Source organism: Podarcis raffonei, chromosome 13 (genome assembly GCF_027172205.1).
Source record: "Podarcis raffonei isolate rPodRaf1 chromosome 13, rPodRaf1.pri, whole genome shotgun sequence".
Taxonomy (NCBI): domain Eukaryota; kingdom Metazoa; phylum Chordata; class Lepidosauria; order Squamata; family Lacertidae; genus Podarcis; species Podarcis raffonei.
The window spans coordinates 17,788,600-17,810,337 of record NC_070614.1 but is presented as its reverse complement, the minus strand read 5'-3'; the positions used below and the strand labels follow the sequence as shown (position 1 = coordinate 17,810,337).

At 50.2% G+C, this 21,738-nt stretch overlaps 1 protein-coding gene across 1 annotated transcript in view; it reads right to left on the bottom strand.

Annotated features, from left to right (window-relative positions):
• The window catches only part of SYT3 (synaptotagmin 3), a 58,714-nt gene extending 38,252 nt beyond the window's left edge, over positions 1 to 20,462 (bottom strand). Inside the window, exon 1 of the mRNA XM_053362764.1 lies at positions 20,065 to 20,462. The gene's annotated coding sequence lies outside the window, so the exon portion shown is untranslated. The remainder of the gene's footprint in view (positions 1 to 20,064) is intronic.
• Positions 20,463 to 21,738: the final 1,276 nt, after the last annotated feature.

Below are 21,738 nucleotides of genomic sequence, written 5' to 3'. Positions count from 1 at the left end.
TAAAGCTCTGCTGGATGAAGTATAATTGCCTTTGGTCTATGTTATAAAACTCTGCATCGTGTTTAAGTTTCTTCCTCTGCTGGCACTGGCAAGTCATCTTCTTCCAACAGGCTGAAAACAAGAATAGTCGAAGCCAGGACACCTGGGTTTCTTGAGAGCTATCTGGTGGGATTGGGCAGTCGCAGAGTAAGAGAAATCCAAATTCTAGCACTGGGAATTGGTTATGCCAGGATTCTCACGAAAGAAACATTGTTTTGTGTGGCGCCCATGGGCACAATGGTGCCCTTGAAGTCTTCTTCTGGTGCCCACAAAGCCTCTGAGGCCCCACCACACCCTTCACTGCCCCCTGGCAATCAGATAGGGAAGGTGCTTACCTTCATCAAGCAGAAGGGGGAAATTGGAGGAGTGCCATTCTTTCCCACTTCCTCTTTCAGCTAGATGTGCTTTTCGAGGCTCGCATCGATATACCTCAGCCAGTACAGCACATTACTCTTGATCCCAGGGTTGTGGGTTCGAGTTCCACACTGGGTGAAAGATTTCTGACCCTCGTGGCCCCCTCCAACTCTACAAATCTATGGTTCTACGGTCCACCTTTTACCCAGATCCCTTGGGAAAGCGAAGTGTGCGCACATTTTCTCCCTTTCTGTCTCTCGAGGAGGCAGCGGGTATGTGTGTTACGGGTCTCATTTGTGGGATGGAGAAAGGAAATGATCAGAGGGGGAGGCACCTACAGCGCTCGCTCAAAAACTGGAGCATATTCACGGGCCTAAAAAAACACCAGCAACGTTTTAGAAGAATTAAGAGGTGGCAGTCACTAAAAGGCATCAACGCCCAGATTCTCTAAGCCAAGAGTGTGATCTGGGCTAAGTACACACAAGACTTGGGACCCACTTCCAAGATATAGGCTGCATACACACTGTAGCCTTAAGACACGTTCAAAGTTCATTATGTCCCTCAAAGAATTCTGGGAATTGCAGTTTGCCCCTCACGGAGTCACAATTCCCAGCAACTCTCAACAGATGACAGTGCCCATAATTCTTTGAGGGCAGAGAATGTGCTTCGAATGTTCTTTAAAGTTGAGTGGGCAGCCATAGGGTTGTAACCAACGTCAGTCAAGCTCAGAGCAGGCCCACTGACATTAATGGAAGCTGCTGACTTGGATCCTTTTGGGTTCCACACAGGTTTACTGTGAGTGAGTCCATCCATTTATACAGGTGCAGAGTTTCTGAGGGAGGGGCAAGACAACTTAGGTTCTCACTGTCAAAGATTACTCTATTACATTACTGAGTGCCAGCAGCATTTTCTGGGCTCGCTGTACGTTACCTGGGACCTCTGCCCCACCTGCGATCTATCGGCAAGAGCTGCTGCTTAGGTACATATTAGAATTAAATATTGAAAGTCTCGTTGAACCTCTAATGCAATTTCTCTCCCTCACATACTCACAGGCACCCATTTTCCCTTTCCGCCCTGTCCAGCACTTGCAGGTAAAAGAAAAGGTAAAGGACTCCTGGACTGTTAAGTCCAGTCAAAGGAGACTATGCGGTTGCGGCGCTGATCTCGCTTTCAGGCCGAGGGAGCTGGCGTTTGTCCATAGACAGCTTTCCGGCTCATGTGGCCAGCATGACTAAACCGCTTCAGGCGCAACGGAAAACCGTGACGGAAACCAGAGCGCACGGAAACGCTGTTTACCTTCCCACCACAGTGGTACCTATTTATCTACTAGCGCTTGCATGCTTTCGAACTGCTAGGTTGGCAGGAGCTGGTACAGAGCAACGGGAGCTCACCCTGTCGCAGGGATTTGAACCACTGACCTTCTGATCGGCAAGCCCAAGAGACTCAATGGTTTAGACCACAGTGCCACCCGCATCTTCCAGTGCTTGCAGGTCATCTGTCACCAGTCAATACCATCCACACGGGATGCCCGGCAACCACAGATCAACACAATCGGAGCCATGACCGAAAAGTCAATGAAGATGGCGGGTGGCCTGGAACCCTGACCGGCAGGGCACTTTGCAGTGTGCTGGGCCGGCCTGTAAACCAAGCGCAAATAAGTAAGTAAGTAAGTAAATAAATAAATAAATAAATATTGGGGGTGGGGAAAAGAGAGATGGGGCTAAAAACACACACACAAAAGAGGTTGGCTCTCCCCTAGGCCACCCGCTATCAACACCCCTGGGTGTGATGTAGCGGATTCAGGCGAGGGAATCCGAGACGCCCTACAGGTGCGAGGAATGGGGTATATTAGGCACCTGCTAATAATCCATACCGCTGCGCTCTTGAGTAAAAATGTGGGGGCAGGGTCTCCCCCAAATATAAATTCCATCACAGAATTCCCTGCCTTTGCAGACTGAGGAACAGTGTGTGTTTGTGTGTGGCCTAATTAGAGACTGGAAGGTTGGAAACCACAATGGTTTTTGTGTGCAAGAGAGAGAGAGAGAACACAAAGCAATTTTTCTCATTCTCCACCTTTGTCCCTTTTCTATAAAGGATTTTTCTATAGAGGGCTAACCATGGGAGACTCCTTTTCTCCCGGAGAATAGTGAGTCATGAGGGTATGGAGAAGATATCCAGGTCCTCAGCTTTCCCCCACCCCGCCAATATTGCTGCAGCTTCTTCCGCTGCATCTCTGCTGGAGTCGCCAGCGTCCGCTCCTGCCCAGAATAACAAGTACCAAGGGCTGGGTGATGATAGTACAGCATATCCACCCCCTTGCCCCCCCCCCGCCTCCCCAGTCTTTACAGCTGTGATCTCAATCTTTCTCGCTCACCTCTCATCCTCGGCCCTCGGCCTGCCTCGCCCACAAACCCGGACCAAAATCACCTCCGTTCAACCCCCATCCTTGGCAGCTCCTCTCCACCCCCAAAACAGCCGGTTCTTCTTTCCATACTGCTGCCACCATTTATAAACATTTCTTTTCAAAAAGGCAGGTAAACATGACAGCGTTTCGACCGGGTGGCGGGGGCTGAGGGGAGAAAGAAAGGCACATGTCTGGCAACAGCCTTGCCCTCAGCAGACCCCAAATTAGCAGGTTTCAGCCATTTCATTATCCCACTCCATCCTCTCGATTTTTCCAGGATTGTCACAAATCATTAATAATTATTTTTGGCATCCTTATCAGACAGACCTGGGGTCTCCCCCCATGCCCCTTCCTGCCTCCCTCGATTTATTTCTTGCTCTCCTGCCCAGCTAAGTAGCTTCCTCTGGGCCAAAGCTAATCTAATTATTATTGTTGTTGATAATATCTTCCTGTCTAGCCTCCCAGCCTTATCTACAGGATTTCTGCTGCTACACATGCACCTTTCACACCTTCCCCGGTCGAACGGCTAATTGCCACACATCTTCACCATCTCTGCCCTCCCAGTTTCCCTCAAATCATCCATCCACCCTGCCACACCCTCCTTTGCCACCCGAGCCTTCATTTATCAGCTCCAGAAGGAATCACTCAGCTACGGGGAGGAGGAGATGGGGAAGAACAGATCCCAAAGGCCTCTGGGGTGAAAGCGCATCCATGCGCCCAATCTCTCCGAAGCAAACCACCCCAAAATGTCAGGTTCTTCACAGGCCCCCTCGCTTAGGAGACACCCTAAACCTTTCCCTTCACCATGTGGAAGTGAGTGTCAGGGCGGGTGTCGGTGTAAGGTTAGCAGTAACGAACAAGGTGTTGGCAAAGTTAACTCTTTATTCAAAGAAACCAAAAGCAGGCCGAGTGAGTAGATCTTGCCCCAATGTGGCAGTTGTGAGGGCTGCCTTCCCACAGTTGCCCAAGTCTCCTTCTCAGATCTACCCACTCTGGAAGAATGGCAGATGAAACTGATTGACTGTATGGGATTGGCAGAAATGACGAGCAGAATCCGTGATCAGGGAGAAGAGTCGGCTGAAGAAGATTGGAAAAAATTTAAGGACTATTTACAGAAATATTGTAAAATTAAAGAAAGTTAGATGGTGTTGGATTGAAATTGAGAGGTTTCTAGCTGTAATGATACAAATGAACATAGATGGGGGGGGAAAGGGTTTGAAAAATAAGGTAATGTTATAAGCTGTAATGCTTTAAATGAAGGATTTGCTGAACAAATAACCTCAAATGGGATACAAGAAGGAGAAGTATGAGGAGGTCTGAGAAATTTGTTATTTAAAAGTATGGTTTATGAATTTTATGCCTTTTTATGTTTTTGTTTGTTTTGTTTTTGTTTGTTTGTTTAAAAAATTGGAAAATCTAATAAATATTCTTTAAAAAAAAAAGTCTCCTTCTCTCCAAGCAACCTGAGGCTCCTTCATCTTGTCTCTCTTTACTCTGCCCTCTTCATTCCTCTTTGGGTTCTTGGAGACTGGGGAGCAGGGAGCTGGGTGCCACAGGAGGAGACCCCCCAGCTTCTTCAGCAACCTGCCTCCACTCTGCCTCTTGGCTCCTCTCCAGCCTCTGCTTCTGCCTCTGGTTCTGGACTGCTCTCTGTCACAGCTTCTTCTTGCTCACTAAACCCTGTTACCTCTTCAGCTTCTGACACCTCCTCAGTGTTAGAAATTCAGGTATATAGGTTATGGTCGCCACAACGGAACCTCTAGGTGCCACATTTTTTGTTTTTGCAATGAAACCTCTTATTCTTATTCTTAATTTCATTTCTCTCTCTCTCTATATATATATATTAAAGAACAAATCTGAAAGCGATTTACAACACATTAAAACATCAAATAAAACAATCCAGAATACAGTGGTACCTTGGTTCCCGAACGGCTTGGCTGCCAAACAAATCGGCTCCCATACGCTGCAAACCCAGAAGTGAGTGTTCTGGTCTGCGAACTTTTTTTTGGAAGCCGGACATCTGACATGGCTTCCGATTGAGTGCAAGAAGCTCCTATAGCTGTGCCTTGGTTTTCAAACCGTTTCGGGAGTCGAACGGACTCCCAGAACGGATTAAGTTCGAGAACCAAGGTACCACTGTAAAACACAACTCAGGCTCCAAGGAAAATATTTCAGATCCTCCTCTAAGTGGCATTTTGCTTTCCGTAGTCACCAACCTGACTTCCAGAGACCTCCACGTGGTCGCAATTGGACCCATGCCAGTCGCAAAACGCACCTGGCTAATTTTGAACACTGCTCCTGCTCCCAGTCTCCTCCCTCTTCTCCCTCTGACCACTCATTGTCGTCCTACCACCAGTCTTTTGGCTCTGAGCCTTCTTCCCCTGGGGGTTCCCTTGGGGGGTTCCCCAACTGACTCCTGCCCCCACCCCTCTGCATCCAGCCAGTCCATGACAGGGAGTGAGGACAGGCCCGAGAAGGTGTTAACACCATTGGACCGGCTGGCAGAGGCTGCTTACGTAGTCTACATTTAACACACACCACTCCCCTCCCCCCAAAAATCCCAGGGACTGTGGTTCTCTGAGGAGTAAAAGCAAAGCACGCATTGTGTAGGCAGCCACAGTTCAAGGGCTGGGACGGTGACCCACTCCGGAAAATCCTCTCCCCTGGCGCCGCGGGTCAAAGCGTTAGCAGGAAGACCCCATCAATGCCAGGCGCCCAGATGGTCCCTGCCACATCACGTTAGGGAAACCTTTGCAAACAAGGCCGCAGCCAGCCCAAGCCTTCTGCCAGTCCGCTTGGGGATGAAGGCAGGGCAGAGGGAGCATGTGGAAAACATACGCAAAGCACCCAGCTGTCTGCAGCGCCAGCCCAGATGCGGTACAATCCGTGCCCGTGTGCGTGGCTCCGGGGTCCGCGCACATATTTGCTCACGCACGTTTTTCTTTGAGAAGCTGGCCCACGCACTCATGCCTCCGTTTAGCAAATCAAATGCCCGCCGTTCTCCTGAGCGATGAAAGGACTCCTTGGGGAATGATAGCAGAGCACCTTCTCTGCACACACAAAGGTTTAAGTCCTTGGCATCGCCAGTTTAAAAGACTTGGCAGCAGGTAAGCGGGGGAAACCCCTCTCTGCTAGAGAGCTGAGAGAACGGCTGCCTGTCTGAGCTGACAATACTAGGCTTGATGGTCAAAGAGTCTGATTCGGTAGAAGCCAGCTTCCTGTTCTCCAATCACATTCACACTGCTTTGCCCCGAATATGTCACACAACCTGGGAGAACACCAAAAGCGCGCTGGTGCCGCCATGTCTCCGACGCAAAGCTGCTTAAAAGGAGCTCATTAATTCTGACATGCTTGCGGGAGCAGAAATGCTTAATTTCGCGAAAAGGGAAGTTCCAGCACTCATCTTACCTATGAACCCGTGTTCCCTTTCTCAGGAGCCGGGCCCTACAAGCCAAAGTCACGGCGGATGTCCACAGACAGGGCAGTATGGTGCAATGGTCAGACTTACCTTGGGGGGGGGGGCGGGGGACTGAGTTCAGGTCCCTACTCAGCCGCAACGCTTACTGAATTACCTCAGTTCTCAGCCTAATCTACGTCACAGGGCTGTTGCGAGGATAAAATTGGAGGGAAAGTGGGGGAAAGAGAGAATTACATACGCCATCCCAAGGTTTTCGGGGGAAGGGCCGGGATAAAAATGTTACAAATAACAAAACTTCAACATGGGCTGGCTTGGAAAAGATGGCCGAATTCTGAGAGAAAGCGATTTTACAAACTGGGAGGACTGCGGGTGAACATTGCCCCCCCCCCCCCCGCCGCTGGTGAGCCGTATACACTATTTAATTATTGTGATGTGCTTAATTTTTAAAAAGGCAATGAGAAAACAAAAAAGGAGGAGGATTTAGTGGCAAGGGAATGCCAGTCTGCACATGCTCAAAGACAGACTCCTCAAAGAGAATTAAAAATATAAATGAAAAATATAATGAAAAACAGCGGCAGGGAATGCATAACGAATGGCCCGGGACCTCTTTAGAACCATATTCTAACCACACTATCTGAGTCTGTACCAAACCTTACAATCTCCTGCTGGATAGCTCAGTTGGTAGGGCAGGAGGTTCTTCTAAGCCATGGTGTTTCACATTTGGAGTGCTCACTCCGAAGAGGCCTGCCTGGCCCCTGCTCTTACAGCTTTTTAATAATAATAATAATAATAATAATAATAATAATAATAATAATATCCAGTGTGTTATACAGCTGGTTTTAAGCAGTGCTTTTTTTCTTAAAAAAAATAATAAATGTTATGGGGTACTCTCATTTTCCTACTCATATTGAAATACTTCCCCTCAATGAGGCCAAACTTAGATACACAAAATGTTTAGGGGTATGCGTCCCTCTGCGCCCCCCCCCCCAGGAAAAGCACTGGTTTTAAGTGTTGCTTTATTGTCCAGTCTGATTTAATTAAATTGATGCTGCCAGGAGTTGTGGTTTGTTTTGTTTTTTGCATTTTAGAGTAATGAATTTTTATTATACCGTTTTATTCTTTTAAACTGCAAGGTGTACTGGGAACCGAAGGTTGGCTCTAAGTAGGATACAAAATAGGGTAGGTGCATTCTTTTGTGGCAGACTATTGCTTTTAAAAATGAATCATGGTACGGTGGTACCTCGGGTTACAGACGCTTCAGGTTACATACGCTTCAGGTTACAGACTCCGCTAACCCAGAAATAGTACCTCGGGTTAAGAACTTTGCTTCAGGATGAGAACAGAAATCGTGCTGCAGTGGTGCAGCAGCAGTGGGAGGTCCCATTAGCTAAAGTGGTGCTTCAGGTTAAGAACAGTTTCAGGTTAAGAACGGACCTCTGTAACGAATTAAGTACTTAACCCGAGGTACCACTGTACCTGACTTGGACTAGGCCAACAGCAGGAAATAATACAGTTTGACCGCGAAAAGAACTGTGGCCCCACTTAGGAGGCCTGGAGGATTTGAGAAGCTCATAAGGACGGAGGAACAGCCCTGCAATGTCAGGCCAATGGGGCACTGAACCCATCACCCGGCTTGGTTGGCTGCCCAGCTGGCATTGGCCCTTGACAGAGCCTTTCATTGGTGGCTCCGTGATTGTGAGATACCCCCCCCATACCCTCAAACATTTCCCTGATGAAAATAGAGACATCCTCCTCCAACATTTCTCCGAGGAAAAGAGGGACATCCTAAGGAAAAGCGGGAGATTCCGGGATCAAATCAGAAACCGGGACGGGAGGGAGAAATGTAAAGTATTGCTCTTGGGCAAAAAAAATGAGAGGCACAAATACAAGATGGGTGACACCTGGCTTGAGAGCACTACATGTGAAAAGGATCTAGGAGTCTTGGTTGACCACAAACTTGACATGAGCCAACAGTGTGATGCGGCAGCTGAAAAAGCCAATGCAATTCTGGGCTACATCAATAGGAGTATAGCATCTAGATCAAGGGAAGTAATAGTGCCACTGTATTCTGCTCTGGTCAGACCTCACCTGGAGTACTGTGTCCAGTTCTGGGCACCACAGTTCAAGAAGGACACTGACAAACTGGAACGTGTCCAGAGGAGGGCAACCAAAATGGTCAAAGGCCTGGAAACGATGCCTTATGAGGAACGGCTAAGGGAGCTGGGCATGTTTAGCCTGGAGAAGAGGAGGTTAAGGGGTGATATGATAGCCATGTTCAAATATATAAAAGGATGTCATATAGAGGAGGGTGAAAGGTTGTTTTCTGCTGCTCCAGAGAAGTGGACACGGAGCAATGGATCCAAACTACGAGAAAGAAGATTCCACCTAAACATTAGGAAGAACTTCCTGACAGTAAGAGCTGTTCGACAGTGGAATTTGCTGCCAAGGAGTGTGGTGGAGTCTCCTTCTTTGGAGGTCTTTAAGCAGAGGCTTGACAACCATATGTCAGGAGTGCTCTGATGGTGTTTCCTGCTTGGCAGGGGGTTGGACCCGATGGCCCTTGTGGTCTCTTCCAACTCTATGATTCTATGATTCTATAAATCCAAGACTGTCCCTGGAAAACAGAGACACTTGGAGCGACTGTCCCTAGTGAGGTGCGTTTGCTGGAAATGCTACGGGTTCCCCATTCGCCAATTTAAATAGAATTATATATCTCAATTTTGGGGGGAGGATTGTGATCTGCAGTCCTGTTCAGTCAGTGGTTCAGGGCGCACTAACTGCTGGTGGGCAGTTTCATGACCTCTGTGGCTCCCTTCTTATGGTTTTTGGTCTTTAGCTAGAAACTGGACTAGAGAGGACTCCTTCAAATAGAGAACTGTCTCTGTGAAATAGGGCACACGGCCACCCTAGTTCTTGGAATAGCCTGGAACCCTCTGCAGGTTGGCCAGTTGCATTATGCATACAGTGGTACCTCGGGTTACAGGTGCTTCTGGTTACAGACGCCGCTAACCCAGAAATAGTACCTCGGGTTAAGAACTTTGCTTCAGGATGAGAACAGAAATCGCGCAGCGGCAGCGGGAGGCCCCATTACCAAAAGTGGTACCTCAGTTTAAGAACAGTTTCAGGTTAAGAACAAACCTCCAGAACGAATTAAGCTCTTAACCCGAGGTACCACTGTATTTGCTTAAGTTAGCATTCCTCAGCCTTTTGCAAAGCAGTCTTTTCTGTGCCACAGTTTATGGCCAGTTTTAGCCTGTGATGATAATTGTGATCATCATCTTTTCTCAGCATAAGCCAGATATGGATCAAGCATGTCAGAGATAAAATATCTGAAAGGGACATTGATTTTTTTCACCTCTGTTTGTGTCTGGGCATTCCAAGCCTTCAGGAAACTTCCTAGTAAGGCAATATGTCTGATGCTTGTTTGTTTCACGTTTCCACAGGAAGATAAATAGAAATGCCTCCTAACTTTCCAGAGTCATGAGGCACCTTAAGGCTCACACATTTCTGGACTCCTTGGCAGGTTCTGAATAAACATTCACAATTTTTTTACTGATAATAATCAGCTAAACAGTTTGAGGATCTATACAATTTTGTAACATGCAGAAAATAGCATTATTGGAGAAACCAAAGACTGGAACTGAGGGAAGTCAGGGGGTGGGGGGATGGGTTCTGCGGGGGGGAGGGGGAGGGAGGAAAAATGGGGGGGGAATAAGGATATGTTTTTGGATAATATGTTTTGTTATAACTTTGAATAATTTTTTTTAAAGGCTCACACATTTAATAGCGCAGTCCTACACATGTTTACTCAGAAGTAAGTCCTACTGTACTCAACGGGACCTGCTCCCAGGATCTGCCAATTTTGGTCCCCTCGGTTCTCACTTTTCCAACCTTGAATTCCGTTCTTGAAATTCGTAATTTCAAGAAAATTCATCAGCACTTTTGCAAATTTCTCCCAATAAACACATCTTTGTATGCAGTTTTGAGCGATGTACTCATTCTTGTAAGCAGTTTCTCATAATGCAATGCTTTTTGGTATGTTGTTTTTGGGACCATATTCATTTTAACGCACACTTTCCCCACCCCCTTATATATGCAACTTTGTAAGCACAGTTTGATCAAACAGCTGCATCACAAAATTCGGACAAGTGCGAATTTTGAAGGAAGGTCGTTGTTACGGTCCTCATACAGTTTTTCAAAGTGCACATCTGACTGATTTGACTTCAAGAGCAAACGGAACAGAATTTCTTCCCCCATCCACTACTCCTAGGTACAGGATTGCAGTCGTACTATGGCACGAACTTTCGTAAACACACAGCATCAGACCAGATGGTGCACTTAAGTAATTTTAGACTCGTGGCTTAATGGCCTCTGGGCAAGGGCGGGCCTCTTTTCACGTATTAGTTCACTCACTTTAAAATGTAGCAACCCAGCCCTGCTGGGTTTGGGGTCCTTTTGCTCAGCCCTGATGACATCTCTGCATCTGATGAAACAGGCTCCTGTTTATGCCACATTAAAAGATGTTAAAGAACAACTCTTCCGAGTTCCTTTCTTTGGGGCGGTGGGAAGGCAACCGCCTAATGCAGTTTGTCTTTCTGGAACGTACTTCTTTCAAGCAATTTAAGTATCAGCTCCAAGAGCAGACAGAACAATAGGACCATTCGTGCTGGCAAATTTCCATATCCTTTCTATTTTTAATTGTGAGGTTTTGGCATATGGATCTCTTCTCGTTTTCTTTTATCATCGTCATTCTTTTGAAAGCCCTATAACAGGAAACATGCTTGTGTGTGTGAGAGAGAGAGAGAATGTCCCTGTATTTATTTGGTTCATTCGCACCCGACAAAGATCAGGAATATCCCCATTTCAGAGACAGGCAGGTTAAGGCTTGATCCAGCCCTTGTGTTCTTCCAAGGCATTGCAGTGCTCCATGTGGAATTTTACAAGAACTCACCTCCACTGCACAAACTTAAGTGCACATTAGGAGCATGTCAATGCAACCTTCCCTCTGCCTCTGAGTCTTCGTGTGCTTGCACAAATGTGGCCAATCAGCACCACCCACAAGAAAGAGAGAGGTATCAGCAGGGTCAAGGTACACCTGGTGTCTGCAGAAGTGAACACACACAAACCTGGGTGGAGGGAGTCCCAAACAGCCCAATGCTGAGAGAAAAGAGAAAAGGCAGCCAAGGGGGAGGGAGGATGGAATGGAGCAGCTGGACAAGAAGGAAGAAAGAACCATAGACATAAAAAAAGGTGTAGAGAATCCTCTCCTTGCCTTGGATAGGTAGCTTCCTGGTTCACACGGGCGAACTGTTTTTAAACGTCTCCAGGGATGGAAGTGGAAGCTGCCCATAGAAAGCAATGGAGAAATCCAAGATTTTAATACACCTGGGATTAGGCACAAGAACGTCCCACCGTACTTCTTCATCTAAAATTGATCTCTGCCCCCACTGTCAATATAAGAAACAAGTCCAATGAATACAGTGGTACCTTGGGTTACAGACGTTTCAGGTTACATACGCTTCAGGTTACAGACTCCACTAACCCAGAAATAGTACCTCGGGTTAAGAACTTTGCTTCAGGATGAGAACAGAAATCGTGCTCCAGTGGCGCGGCAGCAGCAGGAGGACCCATTAGCTAAAGTGGTGCTTCAGGTTAAGAACAGTTTCAGGTTAAGGACGGACCTCTGGAGTACTTAACCCAAGGTACCACTGTATTGAGCGTGTTCAGTGGGCACAGAATGCTGCTTGGTTGTGGGAAAGAGAGAGAAAGGGAAATGGGGCAGAGCTGGGGGAAATTGGCATGCCTGGGATCCTGAACAGAAGCACTCCAAATTGCAGCATTTTGTCGCGGGACCCTTCCTGTCATTGCATGTACATGCGCCGCTGAATTGCACGCATCCACACACAGACCCAGCAGCACACAGGCATCCATGCAGGTCGCAGTACCCTCCCTGTCGCTGAAATATTTCCCACGCCTCACCTGAGAACCTGCAAGCTGGCTAGCTGGAGCAGACTGAGGTCTGTCTAGCTAAGCATTCAATTTCCAACAGATGCCTCTGCAAGCACATAAGCGGAGCATGGCAGCAACAGTCATCCTCTACAGTTTGTCCCCAGCACCAGACACATCTCCACCAACCTGTTGCACATCATCCCTCGCTCATTACGCACATGCTCATTGGCTGGGCAAAAAAAGGATGCAGCAACAGTCTAATTCCGCTCCACTTGGTCCACTGCCCAGTATCCAACTGGGATTTCCACCGATAACACGCAGCCCTTGAAACCTGCCTTGGCGTTAAGCGCACGGGCAAAGCACCTGCTTCGAAGCACTTTGAACGCCGACGCCCACCTCACTTACTGCTCACCGCGCACAATACTGGCACACAGAACTCCACCAGGGTGACAACAATTAGCACAGGGCCTGCTGCTTTCGAGAGAAATTCACAATAGCCCGCCGCCACCCCCCGCTGAGCCCATACGCTGAAACTCAGGAAAGCATGTCACACAACCCTCCTGCAAATGTCGAACACCCACCCAGCATGAGCATGTTGCAAATGTGCAAGGACACACACACACACCTGTGGCACGCTTGGCAGGCGCTCATTTGCTGTCTTGCTGGCCACCGGTTGGATGCCACGCAGAAGGAAGGAAGCCAGGAGAGACAGATGTGTCCGTGCGTGAAAGCGTGTGTCCGAGCGCCGTGCGCACGCTCTCAGGGGGAGACACGGGGATTTCAGCTCCCCAGCTCCCACATCAGACCGCTTCAATCACTCGCCACTCCCCACCCCCGCATGCAATGAGTCACTGTGCTGTGTGTGAAGGAGATGAGGAGGAGGAACAAGAGAAACGGGGATTTTCGAGGGAACCTCCACAAAGGTGGTTTGGAGCAGTGTGCTAGTGCCACCGCCCCCACGTTAGTGCAGAAGTGCACAGGAGAGAGGAAGAAGATTCCTCCTCTACAGGGTCTCCAAGGCTGGGGGTGGAAGGGAACGGGAAGGAAGGCAGGGGTGGGAACCCAAACCGACATGAAGGCAGCTCTATACATTAAAAAAAGAGAGAGCACAGCATAGCAAGGAAGGGTTGGGGGAGACGGGAGGAAGGAGCCACGGCTAATGCTGCGATTTAGCACATCTCCAGCCCCAACTGTGCGCCAGGAACAGCACTTTTTTTTTTAAGGTCCCCATCCCCGTCCAGGAGGCCTTGCAGTTTACACGACGCACACAACTGAACATGAAAGCTGTTTCCTTCGGCTCCACGCTGCTCCCTCCTTCGGCTGCATGGAGAGAGCTTGTGGGGCACTGTTGTGTTGTACACAAAAAGGCCTTGACTAATTGGGGCTGCTGCGATTCCAGACAGGGCTCCCCTATGTCTCTGTGTCTGCTGCTGGCGGAGGAGAGAATAAGCAGAGCATCTCTGGCAAGGTAGCAGAGAGAGAGAGAGAGAGAAAGAGAGAGAGAGGGAGACATGGCAGCAGTGCTAATGAGACCCGTGCAGGTGAACAATAGCAGGCATAACCCAGGCGGGAATCTGCCACCATCTGCTCATGTGGGAAGAGGGGAAGGCAGGCGGGCAAGACGTAAGGGTGTTTTGGATCAGGCCAATGGCCCAGCCCAGCCCAGCATCCTGTTTCTCACAGACACTGACCAGATGCCCGCTGGGAGCCTGCAGGCAACACCCAAGGGCAGTGGTGCTCTCCCCTCCTGCAGTTTCAAGCAGCTGGAATTCAGGGCAGGGTTCGAAATTCGCCAGCCACATTTTGCACCTGGCGGGTGGCGCTGTGGGTTAAACCACAGAGCCTAGGACTTGCCGATCAGAAGGTTGGTGGTTTGAATCCCTGTTACGGGGTGAGCTCCTGTTGCTTGGTCCCTGCTCCTGCCAACCTAGCAGTTCGAAAGCACGTCAAAGTGCAAGTAGATAAATAGGTATCGCTCCAGCGGGAAGGTAAACGGCGTTTCTGTGCACTGCTCTGGTTCGCCAGAAGTGGCTTAGTCATGCTGGCCACATGACCCGGAAGCTGTACACCAGCTCCCTTGGCCAGTAAAGCGAGATGAGCGCCGCAACCCCAGAGTCGGCCACGACTGGACCTAATGGTCAGGGGTCCCTTTACCTTTACCTTATTGGCCACTTAAGAACAAGTGAAGATGCCTAGGATGTCTCCACCATTTGGGGGATCCTTGGATCCTGACTGTTTTCACACACTAGTAACACATCCTTTGGAATTCTATCGGTTATATTTTATCTGCACAATCAGAATGAATTTCAGGAACCAAAAAGTAGTATTTTAAAAATACGACTTTCAAGCCATTCGGCGTCAAATTGGCAACTAGATATTCCGTTTTGGTGAGGGTAACCCTGGTTTAAGGAGGCATTTGGCACCTAGCTTATATATCTGAATTCCTAATACTGATTCAGAGGCATGTTGCCTCCCTCAGCGGAGGAAGCAGCAGTTAACAGGAACAGCCAGAAACAGCCTTGCCCACCACAAATCTGCCCAGTCCTCTTTTCAAGCCATCATGGCGTCTTGGGGGAGAGCATTCCAGACTTTTAACAAGGCGCAGTGCGAGGTAGTGCTTTCTTTCACCCGGCAGGGGCAAAAAATGAAGGTGCGTGAACCCACCCCTCACTCCCGCCAAATCATAGGACTTCTCCCGACTTCGCAGGGAAGGCCCTTCCATTTGCCATGTCTTCAAGCAGACGGTTTTGAGCATCATGCAATTAATCTGTTAATTAAAACTATTATCATTCTTGCTGTCAGGGAGGAATAGAGGTGCTTGTGAGATTTTCGGCCCCAGGTGCCAAAATAACTTGGCCAGCCGGGCACCATGACTTTTTCTTTTGGCAGCTGAGAGGATGCGGGGGATCAACTGCCACTTGCTGTTCTGCCTCAGGCAGCAACACGCCTTGGGCCCTGGCTCCTCAGGTTTACCTCAGCTTAACTGAGGGATAAGGGAAGCCTGTAGTCCTTCATATACCGGTGGACTACAACTCCCATCATCCCTGACCACTAGTCATGAGGGATGGGGCCGCAGATCCCGCAACTCCGGCCTAGCCTCTCTCCCCAATCCAGCAGTTCTCACCTGCTACGATTCATGACAAGCCCCACTGGAACACATCCCTTCCAGGCATCTTGGGGTGATGGTGGAGACTGTTTCTGCACACCCTTTGCTCCACTTTGCTTGTGTTATAATCCAGGGATGGTGGATCTGGGGGCCTGCAGCTTTCATCAATCCCAGCCAGCATGGCCAACGGCCAGGACTGATGGGAGTTGTAGTCCCAGTAACAATCAGAGGGAGGCAGGCTTTCACAGCCTAGCATTATGGCTGGGAGCAGTGCTATTTTTCTAGGAAAAGAGGCGCCGTAACTCACCATGAAGGGGACGCGGGTGGCGATGTGGGTTAAACCACAGAGCCTAGGACTTGCCGATCAGAAGGTCAGCGGTTCGAATCCCCGCAACGGGGTGAGCTCCAGTTGCTCAGTCCCTGCTCCTGCCAACCTAGCAGTTCAAAAGCACTTCAAAGTGCAAGTAGATAAATAGGTACCACTCCGGCGGGAAGGTAAATGGCATTTCCGTGCGCTGCTCTGGTTCACCAGAAGCGGCTTAGTCATGCTGGCCACATGACCCGGAAGCTGTACGCCGGCTCCCTCGGCCAATAAAGCGAGATGAGCGCCGCAACCCCAGAGTCGGCCACGATTGGACCTCATGGACAGGGGTCCCTTTACCTTTAACTCACCATGAACACCTCGCTCATTTCTCTTTGAATGGCAATAGTGCCCACCTGAGAGGTGCCGGAACTGAGTCCAGCTGGAAAAAAGCCATGGCTGGGAAACATCTGGTTTCCAACACTGTCATATATCACCAGCTAAACATCGCAATATACCAATATTTCACGATATCTGAATTAAGAATGGAGCTACGCAGAGACATTGGCTGGCTTCATGGTTTTCCCCGCATCGTGATTTTTTGCATAGCACACATGCATACGCATCATGATTTGTGATATATTGCCAGGTCAAAAATTACGAAACCGATAACATGATACGGACGTCAAACCAGTTTGGGGCGATATATCACCCAGCCCTACCCAGAATCAGACCTAGAACCATACCCTGTGAACTCGAGAGTCACGACTTTCCCTCTCATCCTCCTCTCAAGTAATGCTATCAGGGCAGGACCCTGGGGCAGAGGTCCAGGCCCCACCCAGCAGAAAGTGCAGGCCCCCATTCCCCAAATGCAGCAATGCTGGCTCACCATATTTTGAGGACAAGTGCAGACATACACATAGGAACCAGACCGCTGGTCCCAATAGCTCAGTAATATCAGGGGCTCCCAGGATTTCAGGCAGGAGTCACTCCCAGGCCTGCCCAAAGATGTCAGTGATTGGATAGACCTGAGACTTTTTGCACGCAAAGCTGATTATCTACCCGTGAGCTGCAGCCCTTCGTCATATTTGCACTGTTTACCTTGCAGTCAAAAGGGGGGGAGATTGCAATTTAAAAACAAGTAATACACATCGCTATCTAAACAGCCACCCACATCTTCATAACACCAAGGGGGCATAGGAAGAGCACAAGACTCTTATCTCAAGGTCGTGGGTTCAAGATTCACCTTGGGCAAGATTCCTGCATTGGCGGGGGCTGGACTAGATCCCTCCTTGTGGTCCCTTCCAACTCTACAATTCTATGATCAGGCACATCTAGTTGTGCATCCTGCTCTCACAGTGACCAGAGCAGGACCTGAGAGCAACTGTACTTTCCCCTCCAACAGCGGAGAAAGGGTGGTAGAGAGTCTAAAATGACCTAACCATCACGGGCTTCTTTCACCTGCTGGCTTGTTCATGCGTCGTCCAGTGAACCCAGGAGTCTGGCCTCCCCGGAGTCCGGCTGCCCTCATTCGCTCTCGCCTGGTAGGCCCCAACCCTGCACATATATAAAGCGATGAGTCCCTCCCCTCCCCTCCCCAAGTCTGCCTTTCCCAGAGCTTGCATCTCCGGGTAACATGACCCACCCCTGTTGCATCCACAGCCGTGTCGGGTCGATAGGACACCTTGTCGCTGCCAGAAAGAGGAATCCTAACACCGTCCCGCAAACTTTTCCCGCAACCCCCTTGACGGAAGTGATTGCCATTCGATTTGCCTATTGGTGGAGTGGCGGGGGGGAAACCATATATCGCCTCCCTCCTGATTCTTAATACTGGTTTCCTTCTAATTTCATTAATGGGTGAGCGGGAGTGGGGAACGACTGCTGCGTTTCTCCAAAATGGGAACAGAATTCCTCGGAGGGGAAAAAAAGAAGTTGCAAATCAGAACTCCTGAAATTCTTCCAGGAGGTTTTGGGATGGTGGGGGGGGGGAGCTGGGAGCCAGGATTTTTTAGCAGGCAGGGGTGGGGCCTAGTGAGAGCTCTAATATTCACAAGCAGGGTAGAGAAGACCACAAATCCCATCATCCCTGCCCATTGGCGGTACTGCTTGTGGCTGATGGGAGTTGGAGTCTCAGCAACACCTGGAGGCTAACAGGCCATCCTTGGTCCAAAGCAAAGCATCTGAAATCAAGAAGCAAAGATGGAGCAAGGCAGGTGATTCTGTTGGGACTCCATTTCCCATCATGCCCAGCCAGCAGGGCCAACGGCCAGGGATGATGGGAGTAGGAGTCCTGCAATAGCTCAGTTGGTAGATCATGAGACTCTGACTCTCAGGTTCACGGGTTCCAAGCCCCACATTGGGCAAAAGATTCCTGAATTGCAGGGCATTAGATTAGATGACCCCCATAGTTCCTCCCAAGTCTACAATTCTATGAGAATATCTGGAGGGCCACAGGCTCCCCCATAGGAGAAAACAGTTCATACTTCCCTCAAACTAGCACACGATGCAATTCACACATGCATATATACTTACAAAAGACACACACCAAGCAAATAGCATAATACTGTAGTTCACGAGACAAATATTGTGGATGCATTTATTTTTGTTTAATGCATGACAAATTCCCCACGTGGATACTGCTTTTCTGCGGGACCGGGATGGGAAACCTGTGCCCCTCTGGAAGTTGGTGGACTACAGCTCCCATCATCCCTGGCTGCACAGACTGGGGATGATGGGAGTTGGAGTCCAGCAACTTCTACCAGGACCTAGTTTTCCGCGGCCTGATACAGAAAGTTGCATTTACTCTGCATGAACACCTGTAACATGCATGATAGGCACACGAGTCTATTAGGCCCAATATGCACAAGGCAAAACAGACATGCATGTCCATCACAGTTTCCAACAGAATGCATGCAGGTAAAGTGTGAAAATTTTTGATTGATGACCCCCAACTACTCATGGCTTGAATAAAAGTATCCCCAATCTCCCAGGCACGTTTTCCTCATTCAGCTACACAGACACACACGCACGCACACGTTAACATCTCCCATCTCTAACGTGAGTTGCGAAGCTGCAGCACAAACGCACAGGGTGTTACTAGAATCCTATTTATTGCACACAGAAAAACAGCTGCTCTATCGCACTCGCACCCTTGGTGCGTTCACAAACCAAGCGCGAGCTATGGTGGTGTTACACACGCCCGGTCACGGGATGACTGTTGACACACGTGTTTCACGCAAAAGGCTGGGGGAGAGGGGAGGACGCTGCATGGGCACCAGTGCTTCAGGTACGCTTGTGCAAATCACACCCTCTGCCTCGTCTGGGCAGGCACATGCGCACGTGTGCACACGCGTGTGAGCTCCCTCTATTCTCGAGCTCTACGGAACGCCTCTGGCTATCACGCCTGTTCTCACTGCCCTCTTCTGCTCCAGGGGACGCGGCCTTCACTGACCTTCCTCCCTGCCTCGCAGCCCTTCTCCTCCTCGCACCCAAGCCTCGCCTTGCCTCGCACCCACGCTGCCTCCCCTCTGCACACTCCCTGGCACACGAGCGTGCACACATACACAGGAGGCCAGCTCTGGCTGCCGAAATGCTCCCCTAATCACATTAGCAGCGTGTTGGCACAACAGCCGCCCCGGGGAGGCTGGCCCATTGTCTGTGCCCTGACGTGCCGAGCCCTGCCAACCGCCTCCTAATTACACCCTGTGCCAGGCAGGGGTGTGTGTGTCTGTGTGCATGCATGCGGGGGAGGCCTGTGCAAGCCTGATGGGTGCTGCCCCCATCACCCGCCCCCACCGCCAAGCACCAGCAGGGGCCCAGTATCCATACATTGCTGCCTGGCTGCATGCAGCTGCAGCGCATCCACGTTCCTCCTCCCTTCCCCCCCATGCAAAAAAAAGAAGCAAAGCGTTTTAACCTGGCCCTAAACCACTTGCACCCCTGCTCCACTGCACCCCAGACATTGCCCCCTTCTCTCTTCCCTCCTCCCATCCTCAGCTCTTAGGCTTCCCCACCGAGACCCTAACCCTTCACATCTTATCCCCACCTGTGCCTCGCCCCCAAGCCTGCAGCCCGCCCCCCGCCTTTCCAGATGCACCCCTCAATCAAATGCCCCCTTGCACCACCACCCTCTCGCGTTCCAGCCGCCTGCATGCCTCCACAGCCCCCCCCGCTGCCCCCAAAGTGCACCCCTCTTTTCTCCCTACGGAGCACCCCTTTCTGCTCTCGCCCTACACCCGGCCCACCTGTACCGCACTTTCCTCCTCCTCCTCTCTGCAGCGATGTCCGTGGGTCGGGGGGGGTCCCCTCGACCATGCAACCTCCCTCTTCTCAGCGCACCCCTTATTCTCTTCTCCCAACACCACCTCCTCCTCCGATGGGGAAAGCAAAGCAACCAACCCCCGACCGCATCGCCCGGCCCTGCGCCCTGTCTCCGCGGTAGGGGCGGCGGCGGCAGCAGCAGCAGCGCCCGTCCGGAGTCGCCTTTCCCTTACCTGCAGGACAGAGGCGGCAGCGGAGTAGCCGCTGCTTGCTGCGCGAAGGGCGGGCGCCTTGTTGAGCTCCACGACCGCCGCCTCCCTCGCCCGGCTGCCCGGGAGCTGGCGCTGCCGGCCGAAGCGGCGGCGCTAGAGGGCGCGCGTCCTGGAAAGGGATGGATGGATGGATAGATGGAAGGAAGGAAGGAGGAGAGGAAAGAGGAGAGGTGGTGGTGGGCGAAGAGAGCTGCAGCAGGCAGCCCTCTTCCCCAAACCCGGGTGGGTCAAGGGGTGGCGGGAAGGAAGAGGAGGGTTCCCCGCGTGGAAAGGCTGCAAGTTGAGGCTGGACGGCGGCGCTCGTGCGCTGCGCGTGTACACGGGCTGTGCATCGCCGGGGTGCATGGCCCAGCGTGCGCGCGCACGCCCAGCAAGGCTCTAGGAGCGGCGGTGCATTTTCTGGGTTCCGGGGCGGGAACTGGAGCAGCCCCCGGTTTTGCAAAGGCGTCTTGGAGGCGCTGGGTGTGCAGATGGGCGCAGGTGGTGGGTGCCCTTACGGGGAGGGTCGAGGAAGGGGAGTCCGGCAAGGCAGAAGGTGCCCCGGAGATTGCCAACTTTGCAAGAGGTCCCTACAGCGGTGCCTTTGGGTCTGAGGAAAGAATTAGCAGGGCCAAGACAGCCTTTACACTGCTACCTGGTTATTTTTATTTTTATTTGCTGTGAAGCGCGTAACAGGCCAAGCAGGTTGCTTCTCTGCTCCTTCCCCCAGTTTGCACCCCCGACGTGCGCAAGGAGAGCTTTGCGCATTTGGGGAGCGGACACTTCTTCCCTCGCCCTCGCCTCCTGCTGCTGTTAACAAGCGGCTTCCTGTGCAGGAACTAAGCTTTGGGGGCCCTTCCTGCTATCGGGGATGGGAAGGAGATTCATGCGCTTAATTTCAGCATGATTCCTTAATTTCTGCATTGCTGGTGCCACAATAACTCGCCAATAACTCGCCCCATTCCTGCCCCGTCGCTGGACTTTTGTGGTTACTGGAAGGGAGGATTTATTAATTTCCATCATAGCTCATTATAACCGAATCATTTAATTGGAGGTTAAATCCAGGCTACTATAATCCTAAACGTGCTTTCACGACTTCGGAGAAGGGACGTTAGGATTGGGGTGCTGAAATGAGACCTGGGTATAGGGCAGTACAGTGGTACCTCGGGTTAAGAACTTAATTCGTTCTGGAGGTCCGTTCTTAACCTGAAACTGTTATTAACCTGAAGCACCACTTTAGCTAATGGGGCCTCCCGCTGCTGCCGCCGCACGATTTCTGTTCTCATCCTGAAGCAAAGTTTTTAACCCGAGGTACTATTTCTGGGTTAGCGGAGTCTGTAACCTGAAGCGTCTGTAACCTGAGCTACTACTGTATATTAATAATAATAATGGACTCATCTCTCAATTTCAGAAATCTAACATGTAGGGAGAGGGTTGTCTCACCAGAAATTAACTTGGCCTCTTCTGTGCTCCCCACCTTAGTTTGTTTTAAACTGTAAAACAATACTAACGACAAAATAGCAATCCAACTAGGGTTGCCATATTTCAAACAGTGAAATATGTTTCACTGTTTGTTTGTTTTTTGCCAAAGTTGTTGAGCAAAATCGCATTAAAAAGTAGACGTTTTTGAGCTATTTTTTATGGAAAAGTTGCCAT